Genomic DNA, 15,910 nt, shown 5'->3' on the forward strand with positions numbered 1-15,910 from the left:
GGAGTCGCCCTGCTGATGCTGTGCTTGCAAGCAGTGACAGAGGCCTTTCAGCTGTCAGCACGGACCGCCTCGCATCCCTTCCACTTCCGTGTCACTGGGTCTAGAAGCGGAAGTGCGCTGCTCACCCAGACAGATGGGCCATGGCCCATGACTCCCTGACCTGGGGTGAAGAGAGATGCGTTATCACCCCAAATGCGAACTCGGCGGCAGGAACATACAGCAAGATTCATGAAGCCAAAATCGGCTCGCAAAGGGCCAGATTCTGTGAATCTGGCCCTTTGCGAGCGCTTTTTTTGCATTTGGGATTCATCATCCCAAATGCAAAAATCGCAAATTTTGAACTCGCTAAATTGCAAAGAATTACATTTAAGGAATCTCTATTTGAGATTCCTTAAATGCAATTCATGAACCATTTTAGAATTGCGAATTCGCAATCTGGGGCCGCTATTTACCGCGAAGTCTGACTTCGTGGTAAATAGCGAAAACTTAGAAAAATTCACTTTAGTGCATTTTTCTAAGTTGGATGTTACACACACACATGTCCTTTGGACATGTGTGTGCGCAACACCAGTGTAAATCACCATTTCAGGGGTGCTACAGGGTGTCCTTTGGACACCCTGGCACCCTTGAAATCGCTTCCTTATTTGCGATTCGCTAATTGCTAATCGCAAATAAGGAATGGCTCCCCATTCCTATGGGCCAAATGAATGGGGAGTCATTCCCTATTTGCGATTAGCAATTAGCGAATCGCAAATAAGGAAGCAGTAGAAATCGCAATAAATTTTGCAATTTCTACATGCATCCCGTTTTGCGAATCTTTAATAGCGATTCCTTAATAATCGCTATTACGGACTCGCAAAAGAGGAGCATGATGAATCTGGGGGATAGAACACAACATCACAAGCAGTTATAGCGGTGGAATAGACGGAAGCAATGCACATCTAGAAACACAAGAGCCAGGGACATCTTAAGGAATTTGGGGACCTTAACCAAACATATTTTGGGGAACCCTGCACGGACGGATAAACTTTGAAATTATAATCCAGTTTCAGTTCTTTTAAGCCTCCTTTGGCCAGGTCGCTGGCACTGCAAAGGCACACTGGTCCACATTTTAACTGCCTTATGTATAATAATAATAATAATCCACATTTGTAAAGCGCACAATCACCCGTAAGTGTCTCTAGGCGCTGGGGGCCGTCGGGAAGATTAAGCAAGCTATTGCCCAGAGTCACATGGTGCTGGGCTAACCTGCCGCCGGAGCCGAGGATCGAACCGTGATCCCCAGATTCCGGAGTCAGCCGCCCTGGCCGCGGCGCCACACCTCTCCCACAGTTTATGGAAAGTTTTGCATCACTGGAAATAAACAGCAATCCAACACTTTTCAGTGGGCCATCCTTGCGATACCATGGATTCACTGCGTTTACTGTACGGCGCTCCATGTCGCACAGATTTATATATACTTCAGGAATCCTGACGTATCTGTCAGCGTAAAAATGGCGTATTGCTGGAGTGCGGCTAGGGTGACCAACCGTCCGTAAATTTCATGGACCGTCCGTGATTTGGACGTCACGTCCGTTGTGCATGACGATCCCTTTTATGGACGCCTTTTGTCCCTTATTTTGGGCATTGGGGAACAGCACTGTTCCCCTGCTAGAAGCCTCAGCTCCCTGATGGGCCACCTCACACTCCTCTGAGCACAAGAGTAGCCGCACCCTGCACATTGTCATTCTGTCTGCGGCTGATTGCCACATACAGAATGACAATGGACCAGTTTGTGCTCTTACTGCATGCGGTGGGCCTCCTCCTGCCTCGGTCTAGGGTAGGACATTTGGTCAGGTGGAAAAAATGAACAAGCATTGTCATTGCCAATAGGTCTCGCTTTTGGGACCTTATAATTTTTTAGTTATGCATCACAATATCCTTGGGGCAACAACAGTAACAGTTGCATGGCTAAACACTTATAAGGTACAAGGTTTAGCCATGCAACAGCTGATGTTGTTGCCCTAAGGATATTGTGCTGCAAAACTAAATACTTAAAACCCCCGAAAACCGAGATCTATTGGCTATGCCAATGCTTGTGTGTTTAGGGGGACAAGTGCATAGTAGTTTTTTTGTTGCAAGGTGGAAAAAATGAACAAAAACGCCCATGCTGCTAGGTGACAATCCAGTTCATGAAAAGGTGGTGAAACAAGTTTAAAAAAAGGGATATGAGTCTTTCACTGTCTCAACATTTAAAAACTGATGCATTTTCAATGTTATAGTAAACAAAGCCAAGGTTGATGCTTTTTTTAATTTTTGGCAACTAGCAACCATTGACAAAGCTAATGGTTCTGGCTTGTAGGAGTAACACTACTTGATTTGTTATATATCTGGATGCAATGACAGAAGCAGCAAATTACCAGTCGGGAGCCACGCTATGCAAAGCACAGATTTTTATCTTCGGTGTTTTAAACCATGCCCTTAATTACATCGAACACCCCCTTTGGAGAGACCCCCAGTTTTTTTTTTAACATAAGATTTTATTAAAGAGAAAAACAGAGTCAGGGAATCAGTCACAATCAAAACAATACATTTGAGTCAAGGTACAAATCAAGCAGAAAAATAAATTAGCATACAATGCGTCCTATGGGACCAGCTCGGACCATGGCTAGCTCAATTGTCGGAGATTCGCAGAGTTCACCTCGATACTTGTTCCAATGTCCCCACTTCTTGTCCCATTTCTTGGGGCAGCCTCTTATTTTGTACACCGTCTTTTCGGACATCATGCAACGGTCCATCTCAGCCATCCATCCCACCACCAGCGGCTTTTCATGGGAGCCCACCTCATCGCAATGGAGCGTTTAGCTAGTAGAAAACCCAACGCTGCCCACTGCAGTTCCAGTTCATTCAGGTCTGTGGCCCCCCCATGTATAAAGAACGCGTTCTTTTGGCGACGGTAGGAGCGGCTTACCCAGGGAACGGCTCATTTTACGGATCATTCCACCCCAAAAGTGTTGCACCACTGGGCACTCCCATAAGATGTGATAGAAGGTACCAGGTAAGCCGCAACCCCGCAGACACAATGCGCCAATTTTGGCCAGTGTAGGAGCGGACATGTAGGCTCTATGTAAAATCTTCAGTTGGATTAATCTGAACCTATGGCAGATAGCTGATTCTCTAGGGGACATTAGGGCCTCCCACCAATCCTCATCATCTAGGGGACCCAGGTCTCCCTCCCATTTGTTCTGCAAGGACTGGAAGGGATCAGGGAGATTGTTACAAAGTTTGCGTTAAGTGTAGGAAATGGCTTTCGCCGGGAGAGGTTCTGATAGCAGTCTATCCTCTAAGGGGGAAGTCTCAGGTATGGATGTGAGGTCTGGGATGGCGGCGAGGATGGCGTGTTAGATTTGTAGATAGCGGAAAGATTCTGTCAATGCAAGGGAGTATTTGGCCTGAAGATCTGCAAATGTCAGTAGTTTACCCCTGTGAACAAGGTCTCCAACCGTCGAAATCCCTATCGTGTCCCATCGGTCGAATCCCTGAAGAAAGCAGAGGGAACCCAGGCGTTGCGACGACCATAGGGGTGTTGCCTCAGTGAGTTTGTCTGACCATCCCATACTCTTGTTGGCCCTATGCCATATTGCGACCGTGTGCGCCATGGGTTCGACATACCTATTCCATACCTGGTTTGCTCTGGAGGGCCCCCAGTTAGCCCTCTCGCCAAGTCTGACATCTGTCAAGGAAGAAGGCCGGATCTAGGGGCGAACCATGAATCCAATGATTGACAGCCACCAATTGCGATGCCCAATAGTAGAGGCGGAGATTGGGTAAGGCAATGCATCCGTCGTACCAGCCTTGGAAGAGTTTGTGAAGGGCGATAGGGGCTGCCCCACCATCCCACAACAGAAGACGGAATTCACTCTCCGCAGTGCTAAAATAGGAGTCCGGGACCATAAAAGGACAGCTATGCAGAGCGTACAAGAAACACGGGAGCGCCAACATTTTAAACAAGGCCGCCCTGCCGGGAAGGGAAAGTGGGAAGGACCGCCAGTGGGCAACTTCACTGTGTAGTCTGCAGACCCCCAGTTTTTGAATCCCACTTAAAGCCCTGGAAACAACACCATGTCCCAGTAGCACTGTGCATCATGCATAACTCATGACTTCCACTTTTTCTGATCGCCTATGTGCAGGGGCATAGTGAACCCTCCCCCACCCCTTGCTTTAGGAACTACAGCAGGGGTGAAGACCTTGATGGGCCTCTTCTGTCTGCAACTCAGCAGACAAAGGCTCAGCTCATAATTAATGTGAAAAGGTGGGCAAGTGAAGGGATAGGTGGATGGCTGGCTGGATTAGTGAAAGGGGAAACGGATGAGTGAGTGGAAGGATGGATAGATGAGAGAAAAGGTAAATAGATGGATGCATGGGTGGAAGGGTAGATGGATGAGTAAAAGGGTGGATGGATGAGTGAAAGAGTGGATGACAGGCAAGTGAATATGTGGATGGATGTGTGAACTGATGGATGGATTGATGAATTGATAAGTGAAAGGGTGACTGGATGGATGGATGAGTGAAAGGGTGGATGTAAGGCTTGATGACTGAGTGAAAGGGTGGATGGATGAGAGAAAGGATGGATGGATAAATCAAGGAGTGAAAGGGTGGATGGAAGAGAGAAAGGATGGATGGATGAGAGAAAAGGTAAATAGATGGATGTATGGGTGGAAGGGTAGATGGATGGGTAAAAGGGTGGATGGATGAGTGAAAGAGTGGATGACAGGCAAGTGAATAGGTGGGTGGATGTGTGAACTGATGGATGGATTGATGAATTGATAAGTGAAAGGGTGACTGGGTGGATGGATGAGTGAAAGGGTGAATGTAAGGCTTGATGACTGAGTGAAAGGGTGGATGGATGAGAAAAAGGATGGATGGATAAATGAAGGAGTGAAAGGGTGGATGGATGAGAGAAAGGGTGGATGGATGAGTGAAGGAGTGAAAAGGTGGATGGATGAGAGAAAGTATGGATGGATGAGTGAAGGAGTGAAAGAGTGGATGGATGAGAGAAAGAATGGATGGATGAGTGAAGGAGTGAAAGAGTGGATGGATGAGTAAAAGGATGAATTAGTGATAGGGTCAATGAATGGATTCGTGAATGGATGAGTAGATGGATGGGTGGACGGAAGGATAGATGGCTAAATGAAAGAGGGATGGAGCGAGAAAGGGAGGATGGATGGATGGATGATGACTGAAAGGGTGAATGGGTGGGAGGATGAGTGACGGTGGATGAATGAGTAAATGAAAGTATGGCTGGATGGATGAATGAGTAAATGAAAGGATGGCTGGATGGATGAGTGAATGGATTGATGAGTGGAAGAGTGGATGGATGAGTGTACGGATGGATAAGGTGAAAGGATGAATGGAAGGATGGATGAGTGAAAGGGTGGATGGATGGAAGGATATATGATGGATAGGTTTGCAAAGTGATGAATATTGATATGGATGGGCAAACAGATGGAAGGACAGAATGAATGGTCAAAGACTGAATGATGGATGAAAGAATGATTACACATTTTAACCCCATTATTTTAAGTACATTTCCAATAGATTGACTTTCACATTTATATAAGTCATTGTCTCAATATAATATGTGTGTGATGTAACACACTCCGACACCCTGTCCTACTTACTTGGGATGAGTAGCACTATAAAATAAATGAAATACACATGAGAGAGGGTCTAGGTGAAGATGAGGGTCACCATTGCAGGGTGGTAGCAAAGGTGGACTGGCCGGACCGGGCATAGGGTATTTCTCTGGGAGCTGGAAAGGTGGGGGGGGGGGGCGGTTTTGTTACCACAAAAACACCTGCACATTTGCTCAAAGCTGCACACATACTGAAAAACCATGAAGGGCACAATTGTCTGAACCTAATATAAACTTATTTTCACTTGTACTTAAGAGTTTGTCTATTTACTTACTTATATACTATTGCGCGACCTCTTCTGATGTGTCTGTAAAACTTACCTTTTGTCCTGGATTTTGACCTCCTGTTCTGAATTTTTGTCCTGAATTTTGACCCTTTATCCTGAAGTTTTACACTCAACCTCCTGAATTTGCACACATGCCTGTTTGGTCACCCTAAGTGCGGCCGGAAACAGACGCAACTCCAGCAATGTGTTATGCCCCATGTAAAAATGCCCTGCATCACCCATTATGCCTGCTTCAACAGGCGTAAGGATTTGACGCAGTGATGCCGTAGAAGTGGTGCAGCGAAATATCAGAGATTTCACTGCACCACTTCCATTAGGCTTTTCTGAATTGGAACGCCCACCCTGCAAACATTATACCTGTCGCATATATAATGTAGCGCAGGGGGTTGCAAAGTGACACATCTGCCTAAATGAATCACTTTGTAAATATGACACAGTGTGGCACATTTTTTAAGCTGCTACAGCATCACAAAAAAGTGACACATCGGTGGCGTAAAGTCCTCATACATGAGGCCCTAAATGTGTTTACATCTAATATTCAGGGATAGTGATGTGTTTTCAATATTCTAACACAGCAGCAGCTCACTATTATTACTGCAAATAATCTCTGTGACGCCCTCTCATTTCTCACACGTGAGGTCCTGTTTTGGATCTAAAAGAAACTTTTTATGGATGTTGATAAAACATAAACACAGTTCTCTGAAAAATGTCTGCAATAGTCTCACACACCTCTCACTTTAAAAATAAATGAAAGAAAAACCATATTTAAAACAAATCTTTTTAAGAGTTATTAAAGGTCATCAGGGCAAGACTCAGCAGAACAGAGCTGGCTCTATCAGGGGGGCCCTGAAAGACTGGGCCCCGTGAAAGGCTGGGGCCCTGGGCCAGAGCCCACTTTGCCCATGCCTTGGAACGTCTCTGACAGGAGCTATAATTTTTTGCACATGTAACTCATATTAAGGGGGTCATATAGGCTTTTTGTTGAGTGAGAGTCTCACTGTAAACATGCCGGACTCCCGCCACACGCCCCACATCTCTGTCAGAAGTAGAGGAGCCGCTGGTTCCACCAATGGGAACCTATGACTAGTGCTGGAACTGGAAAACAATGCACCCAGGGAGCCCACTAATTGGCACCAGCTGCAAGTGGGTGGAGTCATGACAAGCAGAGTCTGTCAGTCAACTTACACATTTGTTTTTTTAACTCTGAAACAGCAGTAAACCTGGTCTGGCTTAGTTCATTGGTCACGAATTTTTAAATGTCTTACCAGGTTGCGACTCCAGCTGCAGGGATCTCTGCATGCCCAACAATTTTCATCTGATAGTAATGGTAAGATTACTCTGGCGGTTAATGCACTTGCTAGAGAGAGCTGTGTTTCGTCCAGTCACCGTTTTGACTCATAAAGTAGCATAGAGGGTTAATGTGCCAGAGGCAAAGCACATAATGTAATATGCAGGTCCAGGTTTGCATTTGAAGTAGATAGGTAAGTGGGTACAGATTCTGACACAGATACTTTTGTTACTTGCACTTCATAAGTTTCAGTCCTTCTCATATTGATCTGTGAGATATGAGCTGGCATCAAGGCGCTCCATGCAAACCGCAAGGCCAGGGTTTACAACCTTACTGCTTTTTTCTCAATCTCTTGCCATTATAAGGTTGCTAAAAAGGTTTTTATAAAATTGCAATAAAATCTTATTAGTAGAGACAGCCTCAACCACTGTATTATGATTTCAATCCTGACTAAGGACCTGATTTCGATCTTGGCGGACGGGTTAGCCCGCTAAATGGTGACTAATATCCAGTCCGCGAAACATAAATCCCATTATATCCTATGGTATTTATATTTCCGCACACGGGATGTCCGTCACTGTTGTGGGGAAGTAACCCATCAGCCAAAATCGAAATCAGACCCTTGGCTTTTCCAGTAAGGACTATATGTGACTGCTATGTTTTATAACATAATTGCCTTATGTAACATTTCCTGTACATTGATTTACACATGAGTACGATATATTGTCTCTGTATAATGTGTGCATGTGATGTATAGTACTTTGACAGTCTATATTGGGATGAGTGACACTATAAAATCTAAATTAAAATAAATTAGTAAATCATTATTTGTGTAATAATTCATGCAGATGCAGCTGACATTCTTATATTGCATATTTCTTACACACTGGGGTTGCACAAAGTCAAAAACCTGCCTCCAAATCATTGTTTCTTTTATGTATGCCTGCTTTGTGTCTGCACCCATGTGCCTGCACCGATTTTGAGACAGGTCAATATCAAAAACTGTAAAAAAGGAAATGTATTTATTTTGGCATTCACTCGTACATTCACGATTAGAGTTAGGTCCAGACCGGGTTTTCCAGCAAAAAATCGGAGCCGAAATACGGATCGGTGCGGAAAGCCGCGAGGAGCCGCTGCTGTGCCCCTAACGCTGACACAGTCTGGGGAGGACTGCAACCCCCAGAGTGCACCGCTCCTTCCCGCAGGTGCCGCGAGTGAGGGGGAGGCGTGGCAAACACGCTTATAGCACAGCCTCTCCCACCACGGCGCGGGACGCAGCCCGGACCAAGGGCGGGCCCGTCTGAGCCCGTCCGAGACAATAAGAGGCTGGGCTGGGCCACCCCCTTAATAACTTGACTCTGAGACTATATATGCACTGCTTGTTTCCTTGTTGCACGTATGTTATATGGGTAGGTTTCTCTCCTCTAGTATGAGTAAGCGTAAAAATCGAGGTGTTGTAGGGACTTTAGATGCCTTTCTTGTGAGGGCAGAATCAGTCCTCATAAATGAAATTAAGTTAACGGAACGAAGATTGTCTCTAGAGCCCGTACCCTCACAGAGTAGACTCACCCTGACACCTGTCCTTCCGGACCAAGGTAGGGAATCCAGTAATGGGCCGTCCCCTATATTGATTGACACCTCACTACAAGCTGTAAATAACCATGTAGCAGACATTGATTCTCCCCTTCCCTCTGAACCCGAGGATTCCTCGGGTGGGCCAAAAATTATTACTAGAGGACAAAAGGCCAATTGTAGGGCAGCTATCAGTGCAGAACCCCCAAAGAAAAAGAGAGGCAAAATTGCACAAAAACAGAGTAAAAGAGCTCAGAACGCAAATAGGAGAAGAGGGAAATCAGTTATTGATGTGGAGAATGGCCCACAAACACCTACAAAATATAATGAGATTGTCAAGATTGCTGAGGGGATATTAGAGGGGAACTTTTGGGGAAAGCTCGAGAGTATGATGACAACCCTCTTAGAACCTGTTCTGCTAAAGATGACTAATATTGAAACTAGATTAGGAAAGGTGGAAGAGCTGGTGACCAGTCGATATTCAGCTACAGCGGCAGCTGGCCTCATAATGAGAGAATGCCTTCCATTGGGCAGGGAAGCAGGTCTGGTCTCTGGAACAGCCTCAAGCTCCAAAATAAATAAACAACCACATGGCAGGATCACTAATAATAAATCCAATGAAGATCCAGCATGTACTAGACAACATCTCTCTGAAACTGTTCACCATCCCACAGCCCCTAAGAACCCGCCTGATGCAAAGGGGAAAACAGAATCTATTCGAGAATCCAATAGGACAAACGGTGAAAATAGCGCTTCAGAGAAGGCGAAATATTCCCAAGAGCATTTAGATCTAATTCATAATACATTACAGAATTTAGATCTCCCACCAGAAGCAACCCCTTATACGGTGGTTTTAGCTAATGTCCCTTCTTGCCCATATAATGATTCTGAGCAATGGTCCTGCCTAAAAATAAGTCTCTCCACTTTCTGTCCACCAAGATAGGTCTTAATAACCATCTTTCCTCAGATTTTAAAATGGTTCGCAGAATTGGATGGGTTGGCCCTTCACATGAATCACTGCGGGGGGACTGTGTGGTTTTAACTTTTAGGTCACCTCTATTAGTACACACAATTCTGGAAAGGGGTTTCAATGGACCTATTAACCTACGTGCCGTAAACATATTACCGCTGGGATATTTTTACAGACCACCCAACTTGTTACAACGGCAAGCCTCCATGTTTGAGAGAGATGATCATAGGGAAATAAGGCAGTTTAGATATCCTATACCAACCTATAATCATTTTGACGCACTCAACTCCCTAGAAAATATTGATTGACTGGACCCTGTGGTTTTTCTCGTGCCTCCCAGTCCTGTAGCCAGGAACAGAGTAGGCACGATAGAAAGGGATAATGATACGTCTTCTGCATCCCCTAGGCATGCAAACAGGAGTGAAGCTGGTACACCAGCAAGGGATAGTGACAATCTCCCCCCTAAAATTGTAGCCGGAAATATTAGAGACACAAGACACTGTACTGATGATGGCAAACCTCCTTCATGTAATATTGTATCATGGAACATAGCTGGGATTAATGCTAAATTAAATAATCAACTATGGTGGGTCTTTATTACCAAGTTTGAGATTTTGTGTCTTCAAGAAACTTGGACTAAGAAAGAGATACACCTGAGCGGATACAGGATCTACCATACTCCAGCAGTTGATGTACAGAGCGGTAGGGCTAAGGGTGGTCTGTGTACATATATATCGAATACTCTAGATATTTCAGGGAGGATTATTACCACCTAATTACAATGGATGTGGATGCAATACGCTCCATAGCCTTGCTAAATTTTTATAATAATATTCCGGCAGGAAAAGTGGGCACTGTTATAACAAACATCTCGCACTCACTGAAATTAGCCAACAGAGGAAAGTCAGAAGAAATCATGATAATTGTGGCAGGGGACTTTAATTGCACGCTATGTCCCAATGCCGGGGATAATATATGCAGAGCCTTAAGAGAAGATGGGGTAGGTTTGTCACATTTTATGCATACTTATTTTTAGTAACGATTTAGGATTTGTGAATGAGTCATGCCCTTCTCCTGCTCCTTTACCAGGGACATTTAACGGGAGGGCACTTTGCTCTACAATTGACTATGTACTTATATCAAGCAACCACGCATGCAGTCTCCGCTCTTTTCATGTCTCTGGAAATCCTCTTAGTGACCATTTCCCACTTTGTTTTTCACTTATATTGCCATCTTGTAAGAGATTTAGACCACATAGCAACAACGATCAATTGTTGGGAACTATAACTATTGGAAGTACCAACGGATACTCCCTTTGGTGGGTAGCCGTTGACCAAGAAAAACTTACCAATATAGTGATAAAGGAATGTAAAACTGATATAGACCTCTGCTTGAGCGAAGAAGCTGCCCCTGAAAAGATTTTAGCTTCCTTTATGGGTATAACCTCCGTTATAAGTGAATCCCTTATTAGACGTAAGAAGAATAATGATTCTCAACGTGGATGGTTCGATTCACAATGCACTCAAGCACTTTCCGGCTTAAGAAAGAATTGCAGAAAATTCTGAGAAATGTTACTGCAATAAGGCTAGCCAAAGAGGCATGTAGACATGCATTAAAGGCTAGAAAGACCACAATGAAGAAGGAAGCTTGGGAGGCCCTTCATGCGGCGTCAGTAACTAAAGATAGTGCAGCGTTCTGGAGGGCAATTGGAGCCCCTTTCCTGACTAGTGAGGCGGGCCCAACTATCGTATAGCCATACCTGAGGATCAGTGGATTAATCACTTTTCCCAGGTATACAAAGGAGAGGGTAGTCCCCTCGCGGACGATAATCTCCCTCGGGATACTTCTAGTTTGAACTGTTCCTTGCAGAACAAGGAATTAGAGATTACCCTAGGTGGAGCGGGCCCTTCAAGCTAGCCAAGGTGGCAAAGTTCCCGGCCCAGACGGGGTTCCCGTTGATATTTTCAAAATAAACACCCAGTTGTGGGGGCCCCTCCTGGTACAGGTGCTCAATGCTAGTTGTAGCACTAGTTTCTTGCCTACCTGGGTAGTCTCCACTATCGTGCCTATTTTTAAATAGGGTGATAGGCACGATCCAGGATGCTACAGACCCATCTCCTTATTGGATGCAATTACGAAGGTGGTAGGTAGAGTTCTTCTTGAGCGTCTTCAGGACGGCTGAGGAGAACTCTGGGGCATATTACCAAGCTATAGCGATAATTATCGCTATTGCTTGGTTAGAGACAATATTTTACCGCTGAGCTGCGGCGATTTTTATCGCAGATAAACCTTGGTATTACCAAGGTTTATCGCAAATGCGATAAAAAACGGATCGCAATGCATGAATATCGCTGAAAAGTCAGCGATATTCATGCATTACCGAGCTAATGCTCTTAGCCATGTTATTCACCTCCCATTGGATAACATGGCTAAGAACTGCTCAGGGCAGGTGTTAGCTTTTGGAGATATTCCCGCTTAGCGCGAATATCTCCAAAAGTTGGTAATAGGAGATAGCGATGTTAGCGACTGTTTCCAGTCGCTAACATCTTGGCACGCCCACTTTGCATGTCATTAGTGATAAATATCACTGACATGCAAAGTGGGGCCCAAGATGGTCGCTATCTCCTACTAGCTGTCGCTAACTGGTGTTAGCGACAGCTAGGTAATAGAGAGATAATTTTATCTCCGCTTTCTTGGCTTTTAAAGCCAAAAATGCAGAGATAAACCCCCTTGATAATATGCCCCTCTGTTCTGCCAGACCTGCAATATGGCTTTCGCACTGGGGTGGGGACTACTGAGCAAGGTATAAACCTTTCTCTATTGGTGGGGAAATACACGAGGGCTAGGAAAGGTAACTTGTTTTTAGCATTTGTGGACCTCACAGCCACCTTTGACTGTGTAAGCCATAATAAATTGTGGTCAATTTTAGAAGTCATGGGGGTTGAACCAAACATTATTTATTTTATTAAACGCTTTTATTGTGAGGCCAAGGCCCGCGTCCGCTATGGTGTGAGGGGAGAAAGCTCAGAAGCCTTTCCGATTTAGAGCGGGGTTAGACAGGGTTGTGTCTTGGCCCCGTTCCTTTTTAACTTGTATTTAAATGGACTAGTGGAGGCTCTCCTTAAGGATAACTAGGATGTTCCTATGGTAGCGGGGCGTCCGATCCCAGCCCTCCTGTACGCGGACGATGCGGTACTGATGTCTCGTACCCAAATAGGTGTTCAGCGTGTTCTGGATAGTTTCTCCCTCTTTATGAAAGATCTAGGTTTAAGAGTAAACTCGTCCAACACTTTCATTATGTGCTGTGGTACTGGCATTAAGAAGCATAAGGACATGTTTGTGGCAGGGCAGAAAATTGGTGTTGCAAAGAAGTTTTCCTAGTTGGGCATTCTCTTTGCCCATAACGACACCTGGGCTCAAGCAGTTTTAGCTAAAAGGTTGGTTTTACTACGCACTACATCTGCTTTAATCACTTTTGCTAGGAAATTAGGGAAAAGACCCCCGTAGAACTTTTAAAATTGTATAAAGCGAAGTGTGTTGCAGCGGCACTCTATGGCAGCGGCGTGTGGGGTTTTGCTGATTTACTCCCGATCCAGAGAGTGGAAAACTCATTTTTAAGATACATTTTATGCTTACCGAAAATTTCCTTTGCAAGTGTTTGTCACGCAGAGTTAGGGCATCCATTTATCTCCGACCTGATCAGGGTTGAACCTGTGCTTTATGGCACAGGCTGTGGTCAAAGGATGAGGCCAATTTAAATAGAGAAATCCTTGCGGATACGTTGAACCTGGAAGGAGCAATAAGGATTCCATGGCTAAGATATGTGTATAGCTTTTTTAAGGATCTTGGCCATCCCGAGTTTTTCACTGATCCCCGCTCCCTTAAACTTATAACAAGGAAGAAGCTAAGAAAAGAGGGTATGCTTCTGCTAGACTCTAACAGAATGTCATCTGGAATCTTAAAACCCACCGTTCTGCACAATCAGATGGTTTTAATCACTTTTAACATTCAACCTTACCTGACTTACGTACAAGGTGCCTATGATAGGTTCCTATTGACCCGTTTTCGGTTGGGAATTTTTTATTGACTAGTTACCTTTCCCACACCAAATGACTGGTCCCCAAATCTCCAATCATGCCCCTGTGATAATTTGTCCCCACAGTCCATGATCCATGTTACCCTTTTTTGTAAATGTTATACTGCTACAAGGGCCCTGTACTTGTTGCCTATTTTTAAACAGCTTGGGTTGCACCAATGCCGACCAGCCTTTTTGGCTCTACAATTTTTAGATAATGAGCATACAGTGTTTAGGATATTAATCTTTCTGAAAAAAGTCCTGTCCTGTAGGAAGCAATTGTCCATGATTTGATACACTCTGTCAAGAGCTTGCTTTAGTTTAATACTGTTTTAACTTTTTTTAACTGTAGTATAAATTAATTAATATGTGGTTTCTTTTTTTTTCTGTATGTCTAATTGTACTGTATTTTCTATGCGCTTTTATGATTGTCTGTGCAAACAATCTAATAAAGCTTTCTTGACTTGACTTGTATGCATGCTTTTGTTTCCGTCCATTGCATTAGGTTCCAGTACTCCTAGCCAAGATGCCTCCTGTTCACTCCCACAATCAGGTGCAAGCACAGAGGGGACAGAAGGCAGCTGGCCACCTCTGGAGCAATCTCTTAATCCAAATCTTTCATCCACTTTAGATCTGGACTCAAAACAAACCTTTTCTAATACCATTTCTTTAGCATCTTTCTCAATGTATAACAATACCAAGTTAATAACAAGTCAATAACAAGTTTCTTCATGTGTACAATGACAGATGTGCTTGGCTTTCACAAATACCTCCTGGACCCGGTCATTGTATCCTCAACCCCCCAGCCTTGGCACCATTGCCTCCATTGTGTGACTTCTATGTCACATCGGTGTCTAGGCGACTATGGACCCTCCAGGATCCTGGTAACTAGGTATAGCTCTCTTTATTTCCATATGATCTGTTTCCTAATTCCTCCACCTAGAAGCAATTAAGTTGTGTATTGTTCACATTATAAGCAAAATAACATAAACATAAGCATAGATATAAATACTTTCGCAAACTGGATTTCCATGGCGTGTGACCCTACTGGGGGACCTTGGGCAGGTGTTGGAATTGTGCACCAATTGGACGGAGTGACAGCTGCTAGGGAATGATGGCGGGGGGGGAGGGGGATGGGTGTTAGAAAAAAAAGAAAAGGCTTACCTACTGGTCGCTGCCTTTCCTTCGTTCTCACTCTGTTCCTGGCTCCCGGCAGCACCCAGGCTCCCCTAAGCCAATCACGATGCTGCTGTCATGCTGGTGGCCTGGTTGGCCGCTCATGGGAGCCAGGGACAGGTCTCTGCCGGCTATGCAACACAGCCAGGTGGAGAAATGGTAAGTGCCAAACCGTCATGCGCATTTATGGTGCAACAACCACTCCTTCTCCCTCGGACGAGAGCTCAGCCACGCCTGTCCTAACCTGGCTCCATGCTAAAAAATAAAATCATAATAACCTATGTGCTATTACCATTTTATTTAGTGGGGCACCACTCCTGCAAATTAGCGGAGAAGCCGCAGCTGATCGAAGGGAGACAAGGGCATCACTGGTATCTCCGAAACTGACAGAGCCCCTAGGCCCTGGGCGGTTCCTGGTGGTCCAGTGGGAGTCTTTAAGTACCTGGGGGTTAAGGTGTCCAATTCTGATGCCGTCATGAGAGAGGGCAGTCTGCGTATCTTGAGGGGTAACATAGCCTTTTGGCGGATGCGTTGGCTTCCTATTATGGCCAGAATAGCACTGGCAAAAAATGGTCATATTTCCCAGAGTTCTCTGCTACTTTGCAAATCTCCTGATATGGGTCCGGGGGGTTTAGTTCAGATTCCTGAATTGATATGAGATGGGCAGCGCAACCGAGCATCACTACGCACACGCCAAAGACCCACAAATTGGGGAGGCGTGGGAGGTCCTCATTACACATTGTATTACTATGCTGCACATTTACAATGGCCCGCCTGCTGGTTGGCAATGGTACTGGGAGTGCAACTTGCCCATTCCGGAAACCAGAACTTCTTAACATCGCCCTCCGGTGTTTGGGAGGGGTACTGC

The sequence above is a fragment of the Lissotriton helveticus genome, chromosome 2_1 (genome assembly GCF_964261635.1).
Source record: "Lissotriton helveticus chromosome 2_1, aLisHel1.1, whole genome shotgun sequence".
NCBI lineage: Eukaryota > Metazoa > Chordata > Amphibia > Caudata > Salamandridae > Lissotriton > Lissotriton helveticus.